Source organism: Nyctereutes procyonoides, unplaced genomic scaffold, assembly GCF_905146905.1.
Source record: "Nyctereutes procyonoides isolate TBG_1078 unplaced genomic scaffold, NYPRO_anot_genome, whole genome shotgun sequence".
Classification (NCBI taxonomy): Eukaryota; Metazoa; Chordata; class Mammalia; order Carnivora; family Canidae; genus Nyctereutes; species Nyctereutes procyonoides.
Window position 1 is genome coordinate 42,445,095 of NW_026575052.1, and position 7,181 is coordinate 42,452,275.

Consider the following 7,181-nt stretch of genomic DNA (forward strand, 5'->3'; position numbering starts at 1 on the left):
TTGGCGAAGCCAGCCACAGACAAGCTCTTTATCAGAGAGTGCTCCACTGAGTATTCACAAGAAAGACTGGGGATGGGGCAGGAAACTGATCTCACACACACCCAACCCCTCCTCAGTGAAGCAAATGGCAAGGTATCCTCAGTTACCGGCATCATAGGACAAAGAACACTCTCACCACTAGGGCACAGACAGAACTCCACTGCCTCTGTAGGAGGAATAAAAGCAAACCCTCTGGATTTTGCTAAAAAGTCCCTAAATTGGGGTTAATGTCTTGCTACACAAGCCACACACAGATTCTCAACTCACTGAAACAGTGAAATAATATGGAAGAGGGCAGGAAATCCTTTCACCCAGTACTCAAGAAACATTGATGGCCTGCCAGAACAAGTAAGTCTATTTTCAGATATAAAAAGTATTTACCTGAGTCTCTACACATAACTGGAATTTGAGCAAAATGTGTCAAGATATAGTTAGCAGAATCAAACTAACATATAACTCAGATATTGGGGCTATCAAATGGAAACTTTAATAATTATATGAACAGCTTCGTGAAAAATATTTAAATCATGTCTAAGGAGTTTTTCTTTTTATATGTCATCCAACAGGACAGTTTTGAGATGTTAATATTCCACTCTCTTATCTTTCCATTCTTCCCTATTACTGGCAAGAAACCAGGACCACTGTTATTTCTTTGACTTAAGAATGTCAACAAACTAGAAATGTCCACCTGAAGTACAGGACTCTTCGTCTTTAGGGAGAGCCCAGATTAATAGAAAAGGTACTTCAGGGAAAGGAGAGGGAGTGCCTCGATGAGCAGCAGAGAGTAAGGGTAAGAAAGCTCCTACCCATCCTCAGACTGAGGATAGATTAAGAATTTGTAGGCTCAAAAAAAAAAAAAAAAGAATTTGTAGGCTCTATGAGCTTGATGTGAAGGGCCTGCCAGGGCTTTGGTGGTGTTCATGACCTAGAATCTCAGCCAACTCTAAGTTTATGTGTTGGGTGAGAGTGATCCCCAATAATGACTGAGATAAGGTTCCTATTAGTCCAATCAGATAAATGAAAGATTCAAAATGAATTTTTAATTTGTGATATTACATTCAAGAGTATAGAACAGGATTCCTATCCATACTTGTTTTCAATTTTATATCATTATGTAATAATATATATTCTGTGGTACACAGCTTCTAAAAGGTCTCCCACTGATCTTGCCTTTTGTTATTCACACTCTCTGTAATGCTCTGTTGAGTTCAGGTTGGAACTAGTAGCTCATTTCTAATTAATAGAGAACAGTACAGGTGATGGGATGTCACTTTTGAGATCAGGTTTTTAACTTCTTACCCACATTCTCTTGCTCCTTCACTTGTCCTAAAGAAGCCAGCAGCTATGTTGTAAACTGTGCTACAGAGATGCACACATGGCAAAGAACTCACAGGGCAGCCTTTGATCAACAGGTTGTGAGAAATGGAGGCCTTCAGGCCAACAATCTGAGAGGAACTAAATCTTGTGAACAATAATTTGAGCTAGCTTTGTAGCAGATCTTTGCCCAGTCAAGTCCTGAGATGACTAAATCCCAGCCAACACCTTGACTACAGCTTTGTTAAACACCCAGAAAGAGGCCTTAGCTAAGCCACAGATTCTCAACTCACTGAAACAGTGAAATAATGTGGCTTTATGGCACTCAATTGGAGGTAATTTATTTTTTTTAAGATTTATTTATTTATTCAGATTGAGAGAGAGAGAGAGAGGCAGAGACACAGGCAGAGGGAGAAGCTCCATACAGGGAGCCCGACGTGGGACTCAATCCTGGGTCTCCAGGATCACATCCTGGGCTGAAGGCAGCACTGAACCGCTGAGCCACCTGGGCTGCCCTGGAGGTAATTTATTAGGCAGTAGTAACTAAAACAGATTTCAAGTAGGAAAGTTATTAGTAAACATCTATCTACACATAGTATTTCTTTCTAAAGTAGGTCTGGACAGTAGTTCTTCTTTTTTAAATTTTATTTGAGAGAGAAAAAGAGAAAGCATGAATGGGGTAGAGGGAGAGGAAGCAAGTTCCCCGCTGAGTGGGGAGCCTGAGGCAGTGCTCAAACCTAGGACCCTGGGAACATGACCTGAGCTGAAGACAGATGTTTAACCAACTGAGCCACCCAGGAGTCCTGTCCAGTATTTTTTTTTTTACTTACTTACTTAACCCAGGGCTGATTACATCACATGCCCTCCTTAATGTCCATTGTCCAGTTACCCCATTCCCCCACCCCGTCTCCTCTAGCAACCCTGTTTGTTTCTTATGCTTAAGTATCTCTTATGGTTTGTCTCCCTCTCTGATTTCATCTTGTTTTACTTTTTCCTCCCCTACATAACTGTTGTTTCTTAAATTCTACATAGGAGTGAAATCATATAATTGTCTTTCTCTTATTTTGCTGACCATAAGATCCTCTAGTTCCAACCACGTCATTGCAAATGGCAAGATTTCTTTTTTTGATGGCTGAGTAATATTCCATTCCATTCCACCACATTTTCTTTATCCATTCATCTGTCAATGGACATCTCAGCTTTTTCCATAGGTTGGCTATCATGGACATTGCTGCTATAAATATTGGAGTTGCAGGTGCCCCTTCAGGTTACTATATTTGTATCTTTGGGCAAATAGTAGTGCAATTACTGGGTCACAGGTTAGCTCTATTTGTATAACTTTTTGAGGAACCTCCATACCGTTTTCCAGAGTTGGCCAGTAGTTCTTAAGCAAGGGTGTATATCAGAATAAGGCAGGGCTAAGGGGAATGTAGGAATGGTGAAATATACAAGAAAAGCAAAGTGGAGGTAACAGAAAAAGGGAAGACAAAGTCCATTTTGTTCCAATGAGATTCCAATGCCTGAGTTCAGTCCAAGGCAGCTGAGGCTGTCAGAGCCATTGTCTCAGGATTTGATCTCCTTGTTAAAGGGCCCTGGCTTAGGACATTCCTTAAATGGTCCCTTAAGATTCCTTGGTTCCCTGTTCCTATCTCCCATTTGGATTTGGTTTCTTTTTTTTTTTTTCTTTAATATTTTACTTATTTATCCATGAGACACACACACAGAGGGGAGAGAGAGAGAGAGAAGCAGAGACACAGGCAGAGGGATAAGCAGGCTCCAGGATCAGCCCCTGGGCTGAAGGTGGCGCTAAACCGCTGCCCTGGATTTGGTTTCTATACTGCACGGAAGACAAATCAGAGTGAAGAAGGATCCCACTAAGATATCATCAGAATCTTATCCCTAGACCTTATTTTGGGACAGCTTTAGCAGTCAGATTTTAGGAAATGGCTCGAAGTGATCCTACAAAAGCTCATAGAACATTCCATGGTTTAATTCATTTATTCTATCCTGGCAAAACTTATGCAACAGCTCACAGCAATCCTGACACAGTACAAAGAGATATCACTTCATGTGTGTAGTATCTTTACAACTCCCTCAGGATCATGAGCTACCAAATGGGGCAAGTTTCATTTTCAGTCATGTCATATTTCCCAAAAGTACTAAGCAAGATTTCAAGTTATTTCCAGAAAAGGCTGGCATACTTAGGTTCAAACAATCCCTACAAAAGGTAAATAAACCTCAGTGAGGGGAAAAAAAACAACATAAATTTGATAGGGGGTTTTTAGTCTATGGGTGACCTTTATAGGATCTAAAGGCCTTTTGTCAGAAAAAAATATCAGAAAACTTACTCTTCTCAGGTAGCTAAGAAATACTTTACTCAATTATGGGAAGCTCTCATACTTAAATATGTGGTAACAACCATTAAAGAACAATCATTCAGGGCAGCTCGGGTGGCTCAGAGGTTTAGTGTCGCCTTCAGCCCAGGGCATGATCCTGGAGACCAGGGATCAGGTCCCACATCAGGCTCACTGCATGGAGCCTGCTTCTCCCTCTGCCTATGTCTCTGCTTCTCTTTCTCTCTCTCTCTCTCTCTCTCTCTCTCTCTCTCTCTCATAAATAAATAAAATCTTTAAAAAAAAGAAAAAAGAACAATCATTCAGATATTAGCCTCTCTGCTTGAGAATTTCCCATTATATGCCCTTCTTAATCTATACCCTATATTTAAAATCTATCTCATCAGAACATGTTAGGAAGGTCTAAAATGTAGATGCCAAAGACATAAAATGCCAAATTCATGACCTGATATAGGTAGTTTATGAAGATAAGACAATATAAAAAGATACCACATCTCTTCAAACAATTCCATTTATAGCTGCATCAAAAAGAATAAAATGCCTAGGAATAAACTTAACCAAGGGGGTGAAAGACTTGTACTCTGAAAAATATAAAACACTAATGAAAGAAATTAAAGATGACACTAACAAATGGAAAGATATTCATGCTCATGGATTGGAAGGACTACTATTGTTAAAATGTCCACATTACCCAAAGCGATCTACAGATTCAATGCAATCTCTATCAAAATACCAGCAGCTTTTTTCACAGAACAAAAAATAGTAACTAAAATTTATAAGGAATCACAAAAATCCCCAAATAGTCTAAGAGATCTTGAGAAAAAAGAACAAAACTGAAGGTATCACAATCCCAGATTTCAAGATATACTACAAGGCTGTGGTAATAAAAACAAGATGGTACTGGCACAAAAAAATGACATAAAGATTAATCGAATGGAAAAGAAGGTCCAGAAATAAACCCATGCTTATACAATCAATTAATCTACAATACAGGAGGCAATAATATACAAGGGGGAAAAGACACTGAAACCAAAGACTTTATGATGCTGGTACTTTTGATTCTACCCAAAAGTGTCGATGAAAGGTTTCACACAATTAGATCCCAACTGTTATCTGGCTGACATCAACTATAAAATGCATCCTGATTTCAAAGATACTAAAACCTAGGAAAATGTACATCCTGCAATAGATCAAAGTAATTTCAAGTCTTCAGCAGTGATTTTGTACTTGAGGAGTCCAGCTTCTGTCCAAATTTAAAAAAACAAAACAAAACTTCTATGACATTTCAGGACTGACCAAAGGCAATTACAAACACTTTACCTGGCAGGGCTCACAGGAGAAAGCTGTCCTCTCCACTCAGATATGGTGTAAAGCCAGCCCACTGCAATTTCTCCAAGTTGCTGCAATGAAAGACTCAGGCCTAGGTGACTCCATTTGGAGGTCTCCATATGGGGGAAAGCTGAAAGACTTAATACTTTTCCATTTGACTTAATACTTTCCCACTCCTAATCCTCCCTTTTCCTCTTCCTTCCACTGTAGTCTGTAAATCTGGAGAAGCCTTTTTGTGGCTTACTCAACAGTGAGCCAACACCTCATATTCATGCGGATGCTAATGACCTCCAATTAGTGGGCCAATTCATAGGGAGAAGTGTAGCCGGGGAATCTTTCTCTGGTGTAGACTGTTTATACAATTACAGTAAGTAACTGAGAACTTGACTATAGTGGATAGAACTGGAGGGTATTATGTTGAGTGAAGTAAGTCAATGGGAAAAGGACAAACATATGGTTTCACTCATATGGGGAATACAATAAATAGTGAAAGGAATCATAAGCAAAAGGAGAGAAAATGAGTGGGAAAAATTAGAGAGGATGACAAAACACGAGACTCCTAACTGGGAAACAAGGGGTAGTGGAAGGGGAGGTGGGCAGGCGGATGGGTGACTGGGTGATGGGCACTGAGGGGGGCACTTGATGGGATGAGCACTGGGTGTTACAGTGTTATACTATATGTTGGCAAATCGAACTCCAATAAAACTTGACTGTCACTTTTATTTTGGCTTGTTTAATCCAGTACTCTGGCACATGGCAGCTCAGCTGAGCTTCTGTGGATCAGTCACGTAGAATGCAGGAAAGTAATATGAACACAAAGCATGGCAACAGTCAGAGGTTCCTAAGAAGTTTATTAGCCAGAATTCCCAGATTCTTTTCATTTTCTGTGTACTCAAGCTAATGTTGAGCAACTGCTACTTATTAAAACACTGAGTTGGATTGCTACACATGATAAAACTTATTAGTCAAATGGAAACAATTCACAACTCCGTAAATCAGTATTTGGATGACAAAATACTTGATTCTCATGAGAAAGGAATTCAAGGGAAGAAGAAAGTTACCTCAACTATGGTAATCAAGGAAGGCTTTGTAAGAAATGCATCTTTGGTAGAGCACTGAACTAGTACAATTTGGGTAATTAGTGGACAAAACATATGCATATTAGAATATAATATTCCCATTTTTCAAAGAATATAAAGGTCCTTTTCTAACATTGAGGAAATTTTTCCAGGTTAGATTTTTTTTTCTTTTTGTAAATTAACAACAAAGTATTTTCCTCTGCAGAGTGACACGGAATGGGATATATGATTATTTTTCATATTTGCAGTCTTAAAATTATTTTGACTACATACATTTTCCTTTGATTTGTATACTCCAAACCCAAAGTAGTGGATTACAGAAAGTGTATCTTGAATACTTTTCCATAGTTGTTTACCTAATCCATTATGTGGCATTTAATATGCAATTTGACCAGTTACCAGCCATTGGGTTGGAAAGAGGCATCCTCCAATAAAGTGTAGCCACTCTGGTCTAAATTGCTGCACTTTGAAAGCTAACTAGGAATAACAGAGTTTTGGAAAAGAAGCCTGGCTTCCCTCCAGCTGTTCAATTAAATTAGCTTATTCAATTTGCCTCACTTTCAACTCCACTTAATTGAAAATAGTTTTGATATTATTTTCAAACCACAAATATTTGAGTACTTTCTTGATGCCAGAAAAAAGTTTGTGCTTTCCCTAGAGCCTAGATTTCAAATTCAGTCTAGAATTCTAGAACTGCACTGTTGATACAGAAGCCAGTGACCACATGTCGCTATAGGACACTCCTAACATAGTGCAACTGAGAATATAAATTTTTAATTTTATTAATCTAAATTTAAATTTTAAAACAGACTTGCTTTAGTTATTGGAAAACTTTTAAGTATGTTTGGCACAAATTGGGTATGTGAACCTATATTGGATATGTGAATAACTATGTACTATGTATATTTTACTTCAACTACTATTGAAGTATTTCCAATGAAAACCACGTACAAAATTAGATGTGAAGTAATTATAAAATGTGCAGTTGATTTCAGAGACTTAGTACAAAAAAAAGTAAAATATATCTCATTCATTTTTATATTGATTACATGTTGAAATATTTGGG

The 7,181-nt window shown here is 38.4% G+C and overlaps 1 protein-coding gene across 1 annotated transcript in view; it reads right to left on the reverse strand.

The window, feature by feature from the left end:
* The window catches only part of IL31RA (interleukin 31 receptor A), an 82,432-nt gene extending 77,142 nt beyond the window's left edge, over positions 1 to 5,290 (reverse strand). Inside the window, exon 1 of the mRNA XM_055331805.1 lies at positions 5,028 to 5,290. The gene's annotated coding sequence lies outside the window, so the exon portion shown is untranslated. The remainder of the gene's footprint in view (positions 1 to 5,027) is intronic.
* Positions 5,291 to 7,181: the final 1,891 nt, after the last annotated feature.